Here is a 20,896-nt window from a genome sequence, read left to right on the forward strand (position 1 = left end):
TAAACGTTGGATGGCAACAAGCAATTCTTGAAACCTGCGTTCGTTTTGCTCCACAAATTAGTTGAACTCAGCTAGTGTAATAGGCTCGTTTTCACGGCCCTCAGCCACAAGGAGATTGACATTAGCGTTATTAGCCATCATCACGGGAGAAACCCGCTCGATACCAAATGACACGAGAGGAAGAGATAAGTAGAAAACAATTCCAAAAGATAAGAGTTTATTCTGAATGATAATGATGATCTTAACAATGACTTAGGCACCTATTTATAGAGAGATCTTCCTTCAGGAAACAAATAAATACTTAAAATCAAATAACAGAATTAAAAGATATTGATAATGGGAAAAGTTTTCAAAACAAGTCTGAAATCTCCCTCAATAATTAAGGGAAACGACACTCTTACGGCGATCTTGCAATCTTCTTTGATTGCCAAAATCAACGTAACTAGTTTGAATCTTCTAAGATCTTGTAATCTTCTTTGATTTGATATGTTGTCCACTTTTACGATGCTCGAATGTTTCGATATACGCATTTGCTAACTGTTCTACATCAATTTAGCATTCAAAAAAGTGAGAGTTTGGAGAGATAAAGTCAAATGATTTAAAATTTAGAGTTTAACAAGGACCAAATATATAAAAGTCCGTGATTTTTTAAACCAAATTGAAAAAGTGTCAAAATCCTAAATGTAAAACGTAACAAGGGTTGGAATGCCAAAAATGTCGGCCTGATATCTACCTCAGTAATATACAACCTTCAATCGGAGTTGTCAACTTCTCGAAATTACATCCAAACCCAATTTGTATACGTGGAGGGGCATTTCTCAGACCAAATTAATCAAGGTGTTTGTATCGTGATTTTCTATGTAACATAATTAAAACTGAAAAATTATGGGCCATGTTGACCCCAGTGTATTTCTTTGGGTGTTTGAAATGGTTTGATAATCAGGTGAAATGGCTTCTTCTGTTCATCGACCTGAACATAGGTGCAATTCCGAATAATTTGGCACACCCTGCAACGAAATAACTTATGTCGAGAAGCAAATTTGCAGATTGTTCGTGAAACAATTCTGGTTAGGATACCCATAGTCTCAGCATCTATCATATGTACATAGCAGTTTATCAAGTAATAAAATCCATCTGATTTTTTTTTTTTTGGGTCCAAAAATCCATCTGGTTGGAGTACACGTGATTAAGCGGATTCCATTTGGTACAGCAATGAGGGGGAGTTTTCTGCTAAATGGAACATATTTTCAAGTTAACGAGGGTGATTATGCTCTAATTGTTTACATAACTTGAACACCCTCCCTTAAGATCATGCTAACAGTGACCGCTATAATGCAAGTACTTGCTGACCATGAGACCAGTATAAATCCTATAGATGTTCCCAGGAGGTCGTTGTGGAAACTTCAAAGGAGGACTCTGTTCTTTGGAACCTAGATCTATACCGACAATAATAACGGATAAACAATGAAAAACAATTGCCGAGTACCACGATGTCTTAATGACTTTTAAAAGCTAATCTTTGTTTTATAGGCTTGTCAACAGAAGGCATTCAGCACTCTTTTGGAGAGGAAAAGATGAAAGTTGAAAGACGCGGTTTCCAATGACTAGTTCACAATGTCTTCTACTTCTTGAAAGTTGAAAGTTGAAAGGTAGCTCCCTCCACGTGCTACGTCTCATTCATCATCTTCATGGTTTTGGTGATTGCAGAACTCCAATAGGACAAGATGCCGAGGGGAAGACGAAATATGCGATTCATTCGCCTGCAACTATTCTTCTTGGAAGGAAACGTCCTAAACATGCTTCTTTTAACCAATCCCTGCTTTACCCTTTGCATCTGAATGGCGCTATATCTCATTTATGCACAGACAATGCCTTCAATTAACCATGTTCTTTACGACCCCTTATTAATTTTATGGTCAAATCAAGTTGCTCAAACTTTAACATATTGACTTCATAGCACAAAGGTAATACTCTCTCAACTGGTCTTGACATTAATATGTGAATAACATGTAAACACGTGTAGAACATGCCAGTGAATATGCTTTCGATCGAGTCAGCAACTATATTAATTCTTGTTGGTTACAACTAACTGAGATGCATGGTCAAGTCAGCAGCTATTTCAAATATAGTTATACTCCTTTGAATAGCTTTGTTTGTTCTTCCTAAGAAAACCTTGCTTGTCTAGAAGAAACCTTTCTTTTTTTTCTTATTGATTAAGGTTGTGTTAACTTTTTGTCTCTCAAACCTTGTTATCTATACTTGCTTCCTTGGTTTCTAATTCCCCTATATGCGTGTACAATAAATTTTTTCAGGTGTATCCAGAGGTGATGTAGTTGAAGTCAAAGGGCATAGAATGCTTAAATTTTTTTAACAATAATGTGAAACACAATATGGTTGCGGCCCGATGAGAAGTTTGGATATATTCCCAACATGAAGAAACACGTTGGCTTCTATGGAAATAGGGGAACAAAAGAAAGGTCCTTCTCTGCCTTCTTTTTCTGTTTATACTTTTCCTTTGGCTTGAAGTCTCAAAGGAGACGAGACATGTTGCTTTGAGATATTATCAAATGCTTCCATGACCTCAGGAGATTGTTTTCCATTGTTTCCACCATTTTTTAACCTAATCGAACCAAGAAAAGTACCTTGAACTTTTATACCCAAAATGCTTCCCACACGGATCTTTTGTTTTTTGGTTTCTAAACCTTCCAATCTGGAAGAATTTTACAAGCATGTTGGCGGAGGTGAAAAAGAGGGCTGCTGAATGATGGTAATTATAAGAGTTAAAATGGCTCTTAAGCAGCATCAGTTAGATTAGAGAGTTGGTATGAGGGTGATAAGCAATTAGATACGCAAGCTTCAATAGTTAGGCCTTGTTCTTCCTCTGCCTCCTGATCATGATCACCATCTTCTTCTCATCGAGTATACGAGGCAAGAGCATGACACACACGTCCTTACTATTTGAGACAACATGGCAGTGTTTTGAGAACAGATTTTGGGAGAATCACTGTAATAATAGTTGATCTTCAGTATGAACAGACGGATATTGTTCAATCCTCTCTAGAAGAAAACTTTATTTTATAATTTTTTTTTGCCAAATTGACTTCATAATCCTGTGGCCTCATTACTTCCCCTTTACTCCCATGTTGACTTGTGAATTTATTTGAATTTACTTCTGCATAGGTATACAGCTATATCAGATTCTCCTGCAGCTCAGTTATCGATTAAGGTGATGTAGACCTTTTGTTCTCTAACACCGTATCTATCCTTGCTTCCTTTGTTTCTAATACCCATATACGCTAGAGTGTGATGTGTGCAATAAATTGGTTGAGCCAACATTTTGCTATATTAAAACCTCGTGGCGACTGCTAATTGTTTTTAAAACCTCGTGGTGACTGGTTCGACAAGCTAATCTTTGGGTTTGTACAGCTATCCCATCTTAGAATCTGTTCAACGATATTTATGGCCAAGATTGTGCAAGCTCGATCGTAGAACATTGTAAGGATGCTATTTTCTGATCTGGTGTGCAATAAATACTCCAGATTGAATTTATGACAATCAGTTAGGTAACAAAATCTTGGCTTGCAAGCAACAAGAAAATAAAAAAAAATAAAAAATCATCTAGTACTTCATTTCCATATTGATTAAGATTGAGTTGTTGTGTCGGAATAAGGATAGCTATACTAATTCGGCATACTTGAAAAACACCCTGGTACAATATTGATGATCTAACAAGTATGGAACTTCAGTGAATTGCCATTTACTGATATCATCTTTTATGGAATCGATCCCCCCTTTAACTGTGCAAGAATATGTGAGTGATCAACATTGTGAAATTTTTGGGTTTAGTATATTTTGGCTAGTATTTATTAACTATTTTTTTATCAGATTCCTTCATGTTTTGGCTTAAAATTTATTTTTAATTAGAGGGGAGGTTAGATTGAGCTTTAAGCACTGGACATCATCCTAGATCACGTAATCTAAGGTGGTCAAGTCTAGTTTCTCCAAAATTTGATTTATAGTGTTCAATTTTTGGGGTTATTATATTTTCTTAATGGCTAATATTTGAATATCTGTAGTTTTTCTTATTAGATTTCTTTATGTTTTAAATTTTTTTTTGGCTTAAATTTTTTAATCAGAGGGGAGATTAAAATGAGCCTTAATCACTGGCCATCAAGGGGTCAAGAGTTAAACTCGGAATTCTAGTTTCTCTTCAATTTTTGGGGTATTATAATGGCTAATATTTGAATATTTTTATTTTTCTTATTAAATTTCTTTATTTTTTTAAATTTTTTTTAATCAAAGGAGAGATTAGAATGAGCCCTAAGCAATAGTTAAACTGGGAATTCTAGTTTCTCCAAAAATTTGATTTACCGTGTTCAATTTTTGGGTTATTATATTTTTCTTAACGGCTAATATGTGAATGATTTTAGTATTTGTTATTAGATTCTAAAATTATTTTTGGCTTAAATTTATTTTTAAATGTGGAAATTATTTAAGTAATATTTCAATTTTGACTGGGATCGTCAAATAAAACATGGGCTTAATATATACTTTTATAAATTGTGAAAAAAAATAATGTTGTACCTTCAAGTATTCAACTGAAAACCTATCGAGGTAATATAACGTACAACCATATCAAGGCATGCATTTGATAGAGCAAGAAAGATTAACGACGACACATATCGTAAAAACTAAAAACACTATAAACATGTCAACCTCCTATACTGTTACGATGGCAATCGCTAAGGAAAAAGATATATTCTCCTAAAAACTAAAAACATAATCTCAAGTATGAAATGACCGGAAAAAAGAGATGATCTTTTCCTAGTTAGGCATTAATAAGAGACGTCCTTTTCACGGTGGGAAAAACGGGGTCTGAACTTGTTTGGCTACCTTGTTATATTTTGTTTTTTTTGTTTTGGTCCAATTTATATACCTTGTTCAATAAGTAGAATTTAAAAAGGTTGGCAGGCCAAACAACCCCTTTTGTCCACCTTCACTATCCTTATTTTATATATATATGCATCATAAACCCACACAATGCATACATATATGTATATGTGTCTTATTTGTTATTCTCTTTTGCTGCATTTCTCTTTTATTTTCCTAGCTAGTTATTAATAAAGAACGTCTTTTTCACGGTAGGAAAGAAGGGTCTTGCCTTTTTATTCTCCCTATTATTTTGTTCAATATATTTTATATTCAAAATAATAAAATACAATTATATAATATATGTCTTCTCTGTTGTGCTCTTTTGCCGCATTATCGCAGGTAGGTCATCAATGTGTTCCACACCTGTTACAAGTTTAGAAAAGGAATAGAGTAGACATGACGACGGGCTGGTTTGGGCCTAAAACCGGCCCGTGAACTAACCGGAACAGGCCCGTTGACCCGGCCCGCCGATTCCGAATCGGAATCGTGCCCGGCCCCTCACGGGCTGATTATAGTTATAAAGAAATTTGGAACCGGCTCGGAATCGCCGGCTCCGAACCACCTTATAGATGGTTGGGCTAAGGCTGAAAAAAAAAAAAAAAAAAAAGGGGGGAAAGAGCATTCCCCCAACGGCCAAATCCTCCCTCCCCTTTTTCTTATTAATCAATTTATCCTAAATTCTCTATAATTACCATTCCTCCCCTTTCATTTTTTCTCACAATTTCTCTCAAATTCTGTCAATCCCGACTCTATTCTCTCAATTTTTTGAATCGGCTTTTCGCTCAATTCTTTGAAAAAATGGCAAGTAGAAGTGGAACTGGTGACAAGGGAAAGAGCCCAATGGGGATGGGAGAATTCGATTATCCTCAACTTCATGATTAATATGATCCTCGTGAGTTTACATGTTGGGTAGACGCTGATGATAATATTAATTATATTCCCAATGTCGAGCACGTCCTAAAGCAAGAAAGTCTTCATCCTCCTATCGGCATCGAAGAAACGTCAATAGCAAAGGAGCCGGAACGGCAAACCCAGGAGAGTACATCCAACTTATGATAACACTTGGACAAGGTACAAGTAGGCGGAGACAAGTATAAGATAAACTGTAAATATTGTACGAAATTATACAATTTTAATAAATGACACGGCTATGGAACATACCGTCGGCATTTGGACCAAAAACATGCAATGCAAGTGGGGATCGACACCAGTCAACAACAAATTTTGAGGTATGCCAATCCTAACACTTCTCATTTATTTCATTACAAGTAATGAAGTTTATAAAAAATATTAGCTTAATATGTTGTCATTGAACATTTACCGTTTACTACTGGTGAATAATTTGGTTTGAATTTTTTGATAAACACCGCATGTACTTCGCAAGCAAAACCTGTTCTGCGAACCACTCTTAAACACGAACTTTTTAGGGTTTATAAAAAATAAAAAAAGGCCTTGCAAAAAAATTTTGCGGATTTTAATGGATGTGTGCATATAGGTAGCGACATTTGAAGTGATCCTTGACAAATTCATTCTTATATGGGTATCACATGTTATTGAACATGTGACAATTGGAACATTCAAGAAAGAATACTTACATTTCGAGTGTTTGATGAAAGACATACGATAATAATATTTATAGAATAATTATGCAAGTTTTAGAAGAATATAATTTGATTAATAAAGTTTTTTTAATTGGTTTTCCTAATGTCGCGTCAAATACCGCTTCCATTCCCGAGTTAGAAAATATTTGTGAACCCTCTTTTGGCGGACAATTTTTTCACATTAGATATGCTTGGCATGTTTTAAATTTATGTGTATAATATGATTTATGAACTCTTGAGGCTTTTCTCACTCTAATAAAGAGAGTAATTAAATTTCTATGAAGTCGTCCCCAAATTATGAAAGAATGGGGCAGATTTTGTAAAGCACATGCACAAAAACCAAAAAGATTTTCAAAAGATGTTTCGACTCGTTGACTTCATCAATCTTTTGCTTATAAAGATTTATTACGTGCGTTTATTTCTAATAATGTTTCCGAAACTAGTTTACTCCCACAAGATTGGGTTGTTTGCAAACAAATTTTAGATTTCTTGAAAGTTTTTAATGACACAACTTATACTTTATCTAGTGTTTATAATCCTACTATGCATTTATTTTTAATAGAGTGTTAATACTGCTGATGTTTTTTGTGAATATAAAAAATATGCTCAATTAGCTCCGACTATTGTAGCAATGAAAGCAAAATGGTTGCATTATTATGCATGCATTTCTCTTGTTTATTTGGTTACTATTATTTTCGATCCACGTACTAAATTAGATGGTTTGTATGATGATCTGAAGGATTATTATTATGATTGTTTAAATTTGAATTAAATAGTAGATATTAAAACTATACAAGGAGAAGTTAAAGACGCTATAGTAGCATTATATAATGAATTTTGTAGTAGATATGGTTTAGGTGATAGTGTATCTTCTCAATCTAGTATCTCACAAAAGGAGGAGAGTGGTAGACTTAGAAGAGGTACAATCTGCTCATTAGTAAGCAAAAAAGACAAAAGAGAGCAACAGGTAATATTTTCGAATTAGAAAACTATTTAACCATTGCTTTTGAGTTATGTGATTCCAAACACAGCACAGATTTCAAAATTATGAATTGGTGGAAAACTCATTCAACCCAATTCTCAATCCTCGCTCTCATTGCAAGACGGATGTTAGCAACTCATTCTTCAATAGTTGCGGTTGAATAAACATTTAGCGCTGGAGGATTAATTTTGGACGACCACCTTTCAAGATTAGATCCGGATGTTGTGGATGATCAAGCTTGTGTCCATGATTGGACAAAGGCTAAATTTCGACAACAAGAGCTGGATCAAGACGGCGAATTCTTCAATGACGATCTTGGAGATACCACCGCCACGGGTACCACAACGAGTAGCGATGATTGACGATGAGGTAAGTTGGGGTTATCAAAGGTAATAGAACTACATGAGCTTTGATTCTTTTATCCCCAAGAAGATATGTAAGCGTTTAATGATAATTCATTAAGTTTAACCCCTTTCCTTCCCCCTTTTTTTCCCTCCAAATTTGATTACAATGTACAATTTGATTATAATTTATAATTGATAATTCATTATTTTTTATTTCATAATTTATTATTTAAAATTAAATTTAAAATTCGGAACCAACCCTTGAACAGACCGGGAACTGGAACCGGAACCGCCCCTTCAAGGGCCGGTTCCGGTTCAATCATGGCTACGAACCGGAACCGGTGGTTCGTAGCCCGTGGCCATGTCTAGAATAGAGAGCAAAATAGTTATATTAAAATGGGAAAATGAGAATTCTTTATTTAGACATTTCTCGTTTATTATTTCTTTTTCGGTGGTAGAATTTATTTCCATTTTTATTAGCTGGTATCCGCCTGATAAGTTTTGGACGAAAATGAGAAACCCTTCTAATAAGAGGAAAACGTGAATCAACCAATCAATCTCGCTAGAGACGTTCCTTTTGACCAAAACAAAAAGTATAATTATCCGATGATGTTCTTGGGTAGGCCTTGTGAGCAAGGTTCAAGAGCTTCTAAGAGAGATGGTGGCTTTGGTGGCACATACAGCATGATCATTGAAGGTTTATATATCTCTGGAAAAGAGGAGGGACCAGAGAAGAGCACTGAAATTTTAGTTTGCAATCGAACAGTACAGGAGTTTGACATGTTGCTTTTTTTTTTTTTGGGTGAGGCCAGGGAATAGATCTTTTTTTTTCCGGTCATTTGAGATTATGTTTATAGTTTTTAGAAGAATCTATCTTTTCCTTTGGCGAATGATATGCTTTTCTTAGGGTGGAGTGGAACTTTCTTGCTCTATCAAATGCTGGCAGCTGATTATCTTATCTGTATGTCACGAACTAAGTAGTTTAGCTAAATGTGGATGAGAACCCAGAGATATATTGTGTAAACTTTCAAAAAGTGCAATCAAGTCTTAAAACTTATCACGAAAATTCAATCGAGTCCTAAAATTCTCAATATGTGTAATCAGCGGAAGATCAATTTGACAAGTTTTATGATTTGATTGCACTTTTTTAAAGTTTAATGACTTAATTACTTTTGTGACAAATTTTAGGATTTCTATTGTACTTATTTGGAAAAATTATGATATGGAAGACGTCAAACTGAAGAAAGTTTTGAATCATAGTAATGAAAGCAATTAGCAGCCTTATGAAATGTCTTGTAACTTCAGGGACATTTCCTCTGCGTACCTATGGGTTTGTCCAAGTTCGTTTATGGAAATCCATGCACCTTGTAGCATACCATGTCCATAAATGAGATAATAACAAAAGAAAATTCCCAAGGAACTTTCTTCCTTCAAATGCAAGAGAGTGAAGAAAAACGGGAACATGATATGATATATAGTATACTATGTCATACAGTGACAACATGTAAGGGTTTTGATTTAAGTTGGATAAAGACAAACATATGGAATCGTAAGTTCAGGAGGAATAGAAGTTCAAATGACACCCTAGTGAGAATTGAAGACTCGGACTTTTTGGACGGTGTGAAATAACACTTTAACATCCCCTCTCATGTGCCATCCAAACTTAAATCATATGAAGAAGACATGGAGTTGCACAACGGGAAACCACAAGCGGAATACAACTCAATATGGAGTATGAAATGTGCAAAGCTAGACTTTGATCCCATGTTAAGAAGTCTGAACCAAAAGCTAATGCCATTAGGTGGAGGATGACTACATTCATATCCATCGGAACCCTATACTCAGATGATGTGGGATGGCACACCTCTTGGCGGTTGTAGTAATAATAATAGTTTCAATTGTCTAGAGACCTCATGAATTGTAACACATTTTGAGATGGTACGTGAATCTTTTCTTGATGCTTGTTTAAGCAGGATATAATTGGGCATAGAAATTTTCAGTGAAAGAAACAGGGGAAACAAAATTCAGCTTCAGAACCATGTGTTATGCAACTGGGCAGCATGAGGCTGAACATATCACAAGCACGACTTTAAGCAACCCGGAGAGCGATAAAAATCCTGGGCACGAGATAGGTACCTTTCGCCGCTGGGTCGAGGCATTGTCTGACCTCCGTGTTACCCATGAGCTCCGCTCCATCTGGATCTCTTACTGGGCTCAGGTGAGCTATAACTATTCCCCAGTTTGGGCTTTCTCCGATTCTACCGAAATTTGTTCAGTGTTTTACCTGGAAATTGAAAACAGTCTGTCTAAAAACATGCTCGACGACGGTATGCTGATGGCCTATGATGCGCCTCTGCTACAAGCCGACAAATCGCTCGGTCAGAAGCCAGCTTCTTGTCTCACTGCCCGACCAAATATGTGAATGTAGAGAGCTTGTTACTACTTTGGAAGAAGCATAAAAGCTGAGTGTGTTGGACATGTTTGTCTGCTGTGCTATATCGCAATACTAGGAGAGAAGTTGTCATGCAACTCTTTGACCTTAGGTTTCTAATCCAATAAAGCATGCCATTTTACTTGCTAGCTTATTGCCTATGAACTTCAATTTCGTTTCTGGATAATATGAACTTGAGTTGGAATAGCAGCATGACTCTCTCCCTCTTCATCAAAATGATCACTTCATTAATCTGTCAACTGGCTGGGAAATTCTTGAATCTTCTGACGGTATTAGTGTATGATTTATAGGCTTCTCTAATATTTTGTTTTTAATTTTGCTATTTAGTTCTAAACCTTTTGGTAATATGTTAATGTTGAGATCCAATCAATGCCGGCGGTTCTACGTGACACTGTCAGCATCTGATGTGAAATTTTACCGAGCCTCGTGATTTTCACTTTTCTAAATTTTTTTGAACTTTTTCTTTTTGTTTCTTCTTCCTTTCTTCTTCATTGTTCATCTTCTTCTAGTACACGCCGATGCAAATGCTGCCCCCCCAGACTTGGCCATTGCCACTGTCAGGAGACCACCACCACAACCTGAGGGCCGCCACTTCAACTCTACTGTTTGAATAAGGTAAAATTGATTTTGAGCACGTTTATCACGGTCTCTAGATTTAATCGTTGGTTGCGCAATTCATGGTGGCCCCAGGAGAGGAGAAAGAAGTCAAAGATTTCTGCAGCACTATTCATGAATAGTAGTAAAAAGGCAGCTACTGTTGAAGAAAGAAAAAAGAAGAGTGACCACGCTTGTTTGCATTTATTGTCATGTTAGCATAGTGTTGTCTTTTTTTTTTTTGGACTCTCTTCTGCACACTATGTTTTGTCCTTTTTTTTGACTTTATGTACGCGTTTTTATATTTAGGCCGGCTGATTTTGTCAGAAGATATTTCAATGGCTTAGAGTGTTAAGTGTTATGCTATAAGTACGTAAGAGTGAGTATGTATCCATTAGATTGAAGCCACAAAACTCAACTTCGAATTGTAGCAAGTATTTTGTATTCCAATAAAATAATTTCTCCCTCCGATCTGTATTTGTTCCATTGTTCTAAATTTCCTAAAGTTATCGTTATTGTTTTGGTTCCAACATTTGGTATCAGAGCTAGAAATGACATCCACTAGTTCCGTTCAATTGTAGCTTCGGAAGTTGAACGGAAAGAATTTCAACAACCGGTCTGTCCGGATGAATGTTCTTTTCAAATCGCAAGATTTGTGGAATCTAATTGAAAATGGCTACAATGAAGTGGCCGATGACGAAGCATTTGAGGCTTTAATAAAGGAGGAGAAAGAATCTTTGGTGGAGTCCTGAAAGAAAGATCAGAAAGCATTGTATGCAATCTTCCAAGCCTAGGAGGAAACAATATTTGAAAAAGTATCAAGTGCGGAGACCGCAAAAGTAGCATGGGATATTTTACAAAAATCCTACAAAGGCAAAGATCGTGTCTGGAGGGTGCGGCTGCAAACGCTTCAAGGTGATTTCGAGTCTTTACGCATGAATGACTCTGAATCAATCTCGGTATATTTTGATCGTGTACAAATCATCATTAACCGATTGAAGGTTAATGGTGAAGAACTTCACGATGTACGTGTCATAAAAATCTTGAGGTCTTTGACTGAAAGATTTGACTACGTTGTCGCCGCGATCAAGGAAGGGCAAGATGTGTCAACCTTAACATCGGAGCGGTTGATGGGTTCATTGTGCTCACATGAGCAAAGAATGAATCAAAAGTCTGTTAATTCGGTTCCCGACCAAGCATTGCAAAGTTGGGTCGCTTCATCAAGTCGAGGAGGCTATTAAGGTGGTCGAGGTCACGGAGGAGCCCAAGGTACAGGTGGAAATTCAAATTTCACCGGAAAATTTAAAACACATGGCAAATCAAAAGTCAAGTGTTTTAAGTGCAACAAGTTCGGACATTACAAATCCAAATGCCATGCAAAGGCGACGTACGAGTAGGCGGAGCACGCACATACCATCGATGCTGAAGAATACATAGTGCTAGCATGTAAGAAGGATGACTCGAGCATCGCAACCACCAACATGTGGTACTTGGATACTGTTTGCAGTAATCATATGATGTTTACTTTGTGCCGGGACTTTTTTAGAATTTGCTAAGTGTTGGGCAACTTTCCAAAAAAGGACACAAAGTTCATATTGAAAATGGCGTTTGTGCCATCGGAGGTGTCAAGAACAAGTTGATCACAACGGTGCCAATGACGAGGAACCGGATGTTTCCCCCGACTCTCTAGACGAAGAGTCACTTGAGCTTCCATGCAACGATGAAAGAAAGTAGCTGGTTGTGGCATCTTCGATTCAAGCATCTAAATTTTCATGGAATGAAGCTATTGGTCCAGAAAAATATGGTGACCGGCATGCCGTTGATTGACAATCCAGGTCGTCCTTGTGAAGGATGTCTCATGGGAAAACAACATCAAGACTCTTTTCTAGTTGGGAAAGCCAAAAGAGCAAAACAACCATTGGAGTTGGTACATACTGACATATGTAGCCCTGTTAAGGTGGAATCATTTGGACAAAAAAGGTACAAGCTGATTTTTGTCGACGATTTTACCAGAAAAACTTGGGTATATTTCTTGAGAGAAAAATCTGAAGCTTTTGGTAAGTTCAAAGAATTTAAAGTCTATGTTGAAAAACAAAGTGGCTTTAATTTGAAGACGTTGAGATCGGATAGAGGAGGAGAATTTACCTCAAATGAATTTCACAAATTTTGTAAAATTCATGGAGCGAAACATCGATTGACTACCAGTTATACTCCTAAGCAAAATGGTATATCAGAAAGAAAAAACAGGACAATTTTTGAAATGGCAAGAAGTATGCTTAAAGCTAAGAATTTACCCAAGAAGTTTTGGGCGAAAGCCATTGTGTGTGCCGTGTTTTTACTAAATAGGTGTCCAAAAAGAAATGTTCTTGGAAGAACCCCGGAAGAGGCTTGGAGAGGCAACAAGCCGGATGTCTCGTTTCTACGAGTATTTGGTTGCGTAGCATATCCCCATATATTGGATGAACGAAAGAAAGAAGTTGGATGATAAGAGCGAGAAGTGCATCTTTATTGGCTACAGTAACACAACTAAAGGTTATAAGTCGACAATCCAGTCACTAAGAAGGTCATCAACAGGGATGTCCAATTTTTAGAAGATGAAGCATGGGTCTAGAACCAAAAAGGTGACCAGAAAAACGTCACCATCGAAGATGAACCACCGATAGGTGAGACAAAAACACCTCCATCATCTTCAAATAGCAGCCAATCTTCTCCATCATCTTTGATTGGTAGTACATCTTCACCAACAAGCAGCTTAGAACCACCACTACGTCATTCACAATAACCGAGGGAGGCGCCAGCAAAATTAAGGGATTATGTTGTCACAAGAGACGGTGATAGTGATAGTGACGAAATCACTGAAGAAACAATGGTACACTTTTGTTTATTTGCTGAATGCGACCTTGTAACCTATGATGAAGCAGCTGTGACAAAAAGTGGATCCAACCAATGGATGAAAAATTCACTCCATTAGGAAGAATGATACATGGGTGCTAACTTCTATACCACCCGGTAAGAAACCCATTGATGTCAAGTGGGTGTACAAGACGAAGTACAAACCCGATGGTCGGTTGGACTATTACAAGGCCAAATTGGTTGTAAAAGGTTACAAGCAGAAGCCATGTATTGATTATTTTGAAGTATTTGCAACAGTGGCCCGAATGGATACCATCGGATGATCTTAACACTTGCAGCTCAAAACCGTTGGAGGATCCATCAAATGGATGTGAAGTCAGCATTCCTTAATGGCGTTCTCGAAGAAGAAGTCTACGTAGAGCAACCATAGGATTATGAGAAGGGCATGAAAATCAAGTTTACAAGCTGAAAAAGGGGAAAAATACACTAAAAGTGCCATAACTTGTGTACGGCGTTCACTTGAGTGGTATAACTTTCAAAATGTTTACTTAAGTGCCATAACTTTTAAAAATCGTTCACTTGAGTGCTACGTCGGAGCAAAATCATTCACTTGAGTGCTACAATAACTTTTCCGGCGTGCCACGTCATCTTTCTAGCATCTACATTAACTTTTTCGCCATGCTACAATAACTTTTCCGATGTCTACGGTAACTTTTCCGGTTGCCACATCAGCTTTTTCGGCTGCAACGTCAACATGGCAGGCAAGTGAACGATTTTTAAAAGTTGTGGCACTTAAGTGAACATTTTGAAAGTTATGGCACTCAAGTGAATGTTGTACAAAAGTTATGGCACTTCTAGTGTACTTTTCCCCCGTAAAAGGTATCGTATGGGCTAAAACAGGCACCTCGTGATTGGTACATGTCAATTGACACGTACTTGTTAGAGCATGATTTTCAAAAGTGCCCATATGAGCATACATTGTATATCAAGTCAATTACTAACGATGACATCATAATTGTGTGCCTTTATGTTGATGACTTGATATTTATAGGGAGCTGTGGAAAAATGTTTGCTGAATTCAAGGAGGCTATGACTAGCCAGTTTGAGATGATTGATTTGCGATTGATGTCCTATTTTCTTGGCCTTGAAGGGAAGCAGATACAGGATGGCATATTTGTTTCATAGCAAAAACATGCTAATGATATTTTGAAGCGATTGAAAATGGAATCACTCAAACCAATTCGGACTCCTCTAGTAGAACGGTTGGAGTTGAAGAAAGAAGGAACCGATGAACTGGTATATCCCACTTATTTCAAAAGCATTGTTGGTAGTTTGAGATGTTTGGCTTCTACGATACCAGATATTACCTATGGAGTGGGAATTATTAGCAAGTTCATGGAAAAATCGTATCAATCACATTTGCGGGCAGCAAAAAGAATTTTACTGTATGTCGGTGGAACTCGTGACCATGGAATTTTATATTCTTATATCGACAACTTTGGTCTAGACACGTAAAGTGATTGGGCAGGTGATACCGAGACTTGGAAGAGTACATTTAGATATGCTTTCTCTCTTGGATCAAGAGTAATTTATTGGTCTTTGAAAAAATAGCTAGTTGTTGCACTCTTGATAGCTGAAGCAGAATACATGGCATTAGCTTCGGTGGCTTGTCGTGCAATGTGGCTTTGTATGATGCTGAATGAATTGATGTATGAACAAACAGGTCCTACTAAAATGATGTGTGACAATAAGTCGGCTATTGCATTAGCCAAGAATCTAGTTTCTCATGGCAGGAGCAAACACATCGACATCAAGTATCATTATACTCGTGAGCGAGTTAGAGATGGTGAGATTGAACTTAATTTATGCAAATCGGAAGATCGGATTGCAGAGATTTTGACAAAAGCATTGAAGGTAGATTCGTTCGAAAAGCTAAAGAAGATGCTTGGTGTGGTTGAATTCTAGAATCAATTTTAAGGGAGGCTGTTTGAATAAGGTTAAATTGATTTTGAGCACGTTTGTCACGGTTTCTGGATTTAGATGAATAATAGTAAAAAGGCAGCTACTGTTGAAGAAAGATGAAAGAAGAGTGGCCACGCTTGTTTTGCATTTATTGTCATGTTAGCATAGTGTTGTCTTTTTTTTTTTTGGACTTTCTTCCGCACACATGGTTTCATCCTTTTTTTGACTTTATGTATGTGTTTTTAGATTTGGGCCAGCTAATTTTATCGGAAGATGTTTCAATGGCTCAGAGTGTTAAGTGATATGCTGTAAGTACGTAAGAGTGAGTATGTATCCATTAGATCGAAGCCACGTAACTCGGCTTCGAGTTGTAGTGAGTATTTTGTATTCAAATAAAAGAATTTCTCCCTCCGATCTATTTTTGTTCCATTGTTCTAAATTTCCTAAAGTCATTGTTATTGTTTTGGTTCTAACATCTATCATTATGAATAGGCATGCCTGTCTCTGGTTTAAGGTAGATCTCGGATACGAGGTCGTGCATGACCTTCTATGCACGGTGTCGCCCCTTAGATCCGAAGTCGTGTGACATTAGGTTCGCGGTCATCCGACCTTCGATCCGACCCGAAACCCGAAGTAGTGAGACTTGGAAATGGACATGGCGATCTTCGTCAAGTGTTCGGGGAAAGGCATGGAAAACTTGAGGGAATTTTTGTGGTCGAGGTTCAATATCCCCCATGCGGCGATGCTGGTGATAATTGAGATCTTCATAGAATTTTTTTTTTTCCAGCATTGAAGTTAATTGATGATTACTTGGAGTACGAATTCCAAAAAACATGTCGTCTCGGGTCGTATTAAATCAATTTCGGCTTGAGAATATTGATTTTCCTTGATTAAAATCTAGAGTAGAGTCCTCGTAAAGGCCATTATCCGGAGATCCGGCCTTCAATGTGTTATCCATATTCGGCGTTCGACCCATCTCCAGTTTGAGGATTGTGTTTAAAATCTGTTGTTAATGGGAAAGCAAGGGAAAAAGCAAGTGGAATATGTAATGCCTCGAAAATTGGGCAATTAAAATAGTGAAATCTAGTCTATAGAATGACTAGAAAATTTTAATTTGATGCCCAAAACCAGATATCAAGAAATCAAAAATCGGAAATTGGGAATTTCCGGGATCATTATTCGAATTGGAATAAATTCCGATTAAATGAGTAATTACGTCCTAGAATTAGAAAATTTCACATTAATTCCTCGTTCGGGCTAAATTGACACGATTTCGGATTAAATAACCCTCCGTCGGATTTCCAGATACCCGAATTACCTAGGGTGTGAAATTACCAAAATACCCCTGACCAAAGTGTGAAATTACGAAAATGCCCTTAGGGTTTTATGAGCTAAGAGACAAGGCCATTAACTTCGTGGACCCCACCTGACCAGGTCATCCTTTAGTCATGTTCCAGATCTCTCTCTCTCTTTCTCTCTCTCACACGTACACCCCCCCACCCATTTAGCCGACTTGCCGCAACCTTCTTCTTCCCTTCATTTCTTTATTTCTTTGCGACAACTCTGACCATCCGAAGCTACCACCACATACTATGACACGTATAGAACCCCCTCAACGTCACGGCACCACCGCCGCACCGCCGGAGTCGCCGAAAAGCCCGCCGCAAAAGGCCTTCCCGTCCTACCCTTTTTTTCGCCGGATCCGTGCTGCAGCTGCTTCTTCGCTTCTGTTTTGTCTAAGTCCAACCACCGCCACCGCCTCCGACCACCCCCAGCCATCCTTGGTCATCACCTAGCCACCCCGGCTTGCTCAACCACCGTCGGACAGCCCGGCAAAGCCCCAGAATCGTCGGACTCCTCTGCTGCCCTGTTTGACCTTTGTGACACCTTGCTCCGTGTCAACCTTCATCCGCCACCATGCCGCCTTCCTCTGTCCAAATCCGACCACCATACACTCCCCGACACCCCCTCAAACCATCACCACCAGCCTCGCGAAGTCCCATCACCGCCGGAGCCTCGAAACGACCTCGGACCACCTCCCCGTTTTCGTTTTCCCCGTACTTGCGATTCTGCCTACACCGGTTCTACTTGCTGCCGACGCCCGCTCCGGCCACCGTGAACCACCGCCGGCCATCACTATCTTCCTCTGACCACCCCACACAGCCATCACCAACCCCGAAGCCAACCACCGACCTTAGACCCCCCAGACCAGCCCCCGCCCGCGTGCCCCCCTGTTTTTGCGGTGAGTGCCCTGTTTTTGGGCCGGGCCGAATCTGTTGAACCCAATTCTATGGGCCTTCGAGCTAGGCTGAGGCCCAATTGGTTTGGGCACAAAGTTGGGCCTTATATTAGGCCATGGACACATTAAATCGGAAGTTAGGTCCGTAGTTCGAAGATTTGGTTCGCGACCCATCAAGCCCAAAGTTCGTGCCAAGGATTTTTCGGAGGATCGTCATTGGCCTAACCTCGCGTAATTAACTGTGAGTCAACCTCTAATCCTTGGTTAGGTCGTTAATTACGTTTGGATTAGTTTAATTAGATTATTAGGGTGTTGAGATAGATTAATTAGGGCCGATTTAGGCTAGAGACTCGGTTTAGGTTAAATGGCCCTAATTAGTTAGGTTAATCTGACCGTGGTTAGTTGGGACTGAATAATTGATTGATTGATTAGCCTTGCTTGATTGCGAGCGAATAATAGGTTAAGGATGAGCGTATAATTGATTGATGATTTGGATTTAATTACATACGATTGAATTGAATGTTTGTCATTGAATTGTTTATCTACACTCGATTATAATCTTTAAAGATTAATTGATGAAATGCCTCGGCGGATGGCTAGTCAAATTGATTGATTGGTTGGAGTTCGATCACTCGGTTTATGGATGCGAGGTCGCATGGATAACATGTGCATTTGTGTGATTACTCAAGAAGTCTTGCTGTATGAGCATAACGCGTGAGCATTTGACTAAATGCGGATTATAAACCGGCTATTTGTTGAGTATGCTTGAGTGGTCACACGATATGCTATTCCTATCAAGTCATACCGTGCCGGTCGTACGAAACCATACAACTTGTCGGATGCACGTTAATTCGTGCCGTGCCGATCGTACGGATTACACGAATTGATGGATGCCGGTCGCAGCTTGTGACGGACCAAAGCCCCTAAAGCGATTCCCGATAGTGTCGTGTCGTGCCGGTCGTACGAATCACATGGGCTATTAGATGCCGTCGCCGGAAGTAAGGGACGAAGCCTGGTCCCGTAAGTAGACACCGCCGGTCGTAGTGTAAAGTCACACTAATCGTGTGAAATTGGGCCAGATGACCATTAATAATCGGACCACGTGTGGTATCTGCGTATTCGATTGACGTGATATCTATGGATTGTTATGTGTGGCTTATTATGTTGAGTATTGCATACCGTGTGATTTTCAGCGCAGTGAGCTGCTTGTGATTGAGATATTTATATATCAATATGTGATTGATTGATAGGACCCTGCGGACGAATCAATGCCTTAGCCGGGCTTAAGCGTTGACTCACCGAAATTTATATCTCACCCCATCGTTTTTAAACCATTTTCAAATTCTAAGTGATGGAGTTAATAATTCTTGAAAAGGCGATAAGGATGAAAGTGACGTAGCCCTATTTGGAGTAGGTACGAAGTTGATCCTACCCCGTCCCGAAGTATGAGACCAATTAACGTGTCATTTCGGTTGACTCACAACGTGACTATAAATAAGATCATGTTTTTGAATTAATGCGTTTTTCCTACTGATCTATCCCTATCTTATATTTTTGTTCGAGAATATTGTACATTTCCGCATGCGTAGTTAATCTCATAGGTTGGTAGCGTGCCTGGGACGCTATCCTTTTAACTCGAGGGACGAGATGGCAGAGATGGTGCGCGCTCGAAGATTGGGACGTGACAAAATAGGGGGAAAAAGTGGAAATGAGAAGAGGGGAAATCGGGAAACGAAAGGGACAAAAATGCATACCAAAAAAATTAATAAAATTCCTCAAAGCGGCATAAATTTGTCCGGATCGGTTGCCGGTCATACCATATAGGACGATCGTCGCCGATCGAAACTCTATGTCGGAAATTTTCGGTCTAAATTAATTGAAAAGGTAAAAAAATTTAGAATTGAATTGACAAAATTGAAAAAAAAAAAAATTAAAACTGAATTGGCACATACAATATTTATTCGAACATGGTTAACCTCAATCAAAATCAGTTAATTTCATGTCATCTTATAATATCGTGGCAAAAATTGTCATCCCACTCCAAGAGAAGCAACACATATATCTTGCATGGGACTCGCCTAATCAAACGGTTACGTTGAATCGAGACCTCAGCACCGTCGAAGGGGCTCACTTGAGAATCGGGAGAATTGTCTAAAAAGTCCTAAACCTATTACACTTTTGTCAATTCATTCCTAAATCTTTCAATTTTTCTAATTAAATCCCATTGAGGGGATGGATTTGACTAGTAAACTGTGAAAATGTCTAGGACTTAATCGGCAACATTGAAATGTTTGAAATGAATTGGTAAAAGTACAATAAGATAAATAATTTTTGGGACAATTTTTGCCTCGGGAACTCCACTCTCTCTTCCTGTTGGTCTTGTCCTGTTATTTGATTGTCGTTGTATGGATGAAGAAAAAGCACTCGAGAAGGAGCATCATTGCATCATCAACCCTGAAACATGAGGATTGGGAATGGAGAGAGCACGGCGGTCGATTTGTTTAACCCACATGGCAAAGAACTGAGTAAGACGGAAATGCTTCAGACCAATCCCCAGCCACCTATAAATAGAATGTGATGTACATCGAAAATCAAATCCCTTGCTTTGCCTTCGCTGTAGTTGCTGTTTTTTTTTTTTTAATTTTCTTTTTCTTTATCATTTTTCGCCATAATTATCAAGAAAATTGAAGGCCCGCCTGAAAGATTGGTTTTACCAAAAAAGAGTCCATCACAAATCCAATTCTTCATCTTTGCCATTTGATTAAGGACAGCTTGCCTCTTAAGTACCCTTTTTGATCTGGTTTCCTGTTGATGAAACTTTCTTCATTAGTACCCTTAATTGCATTCATGTTTCTCTGAAGGATAAGATCCATTTTTGTGCATTTAATTCTCCAAAAGTCATTGACGAGAGAGCGATAAAACCATGTCGAACCAGCC

General features: G+C 38.4%; 1 long non-coding RNA gene across 1 annotated transcript; it reads left to right on the top strand.

The window, feature by feature from the left end:
* Positions 1-480: 480 nt before the first annotated feature.
* On the top strand, positions 481-15,690 carry LOC125313906. The gene is made up of 3 exons (XR_007197619.1): positions 481-491; positions 1,218-1,222; positions 15,266-15,690. It is a non-coding gene; the product is annotated as an uncharacterized LOC125313906 (long non-coding RNA).
* Positions 15,691-20,896: the final 5,206 nt, after the last annotated feature.

This window comes from Rhodamnia argentea, chromosome 2 (assembly GCF_020921035.1).
Source record: "Rhodamnia argentea isolate NSW1041297 chromosome 2, ASM2092103v1, whole genome shotgun sequence".
NCBI classification, from domain to species: domain Eukaryota; kingdom Viridiplantae; phylum Streptophyta; class Magnoliopsida; order Myrtales; family Myrtaceae; genus Rhodamnia; species Rhodamnia argentea.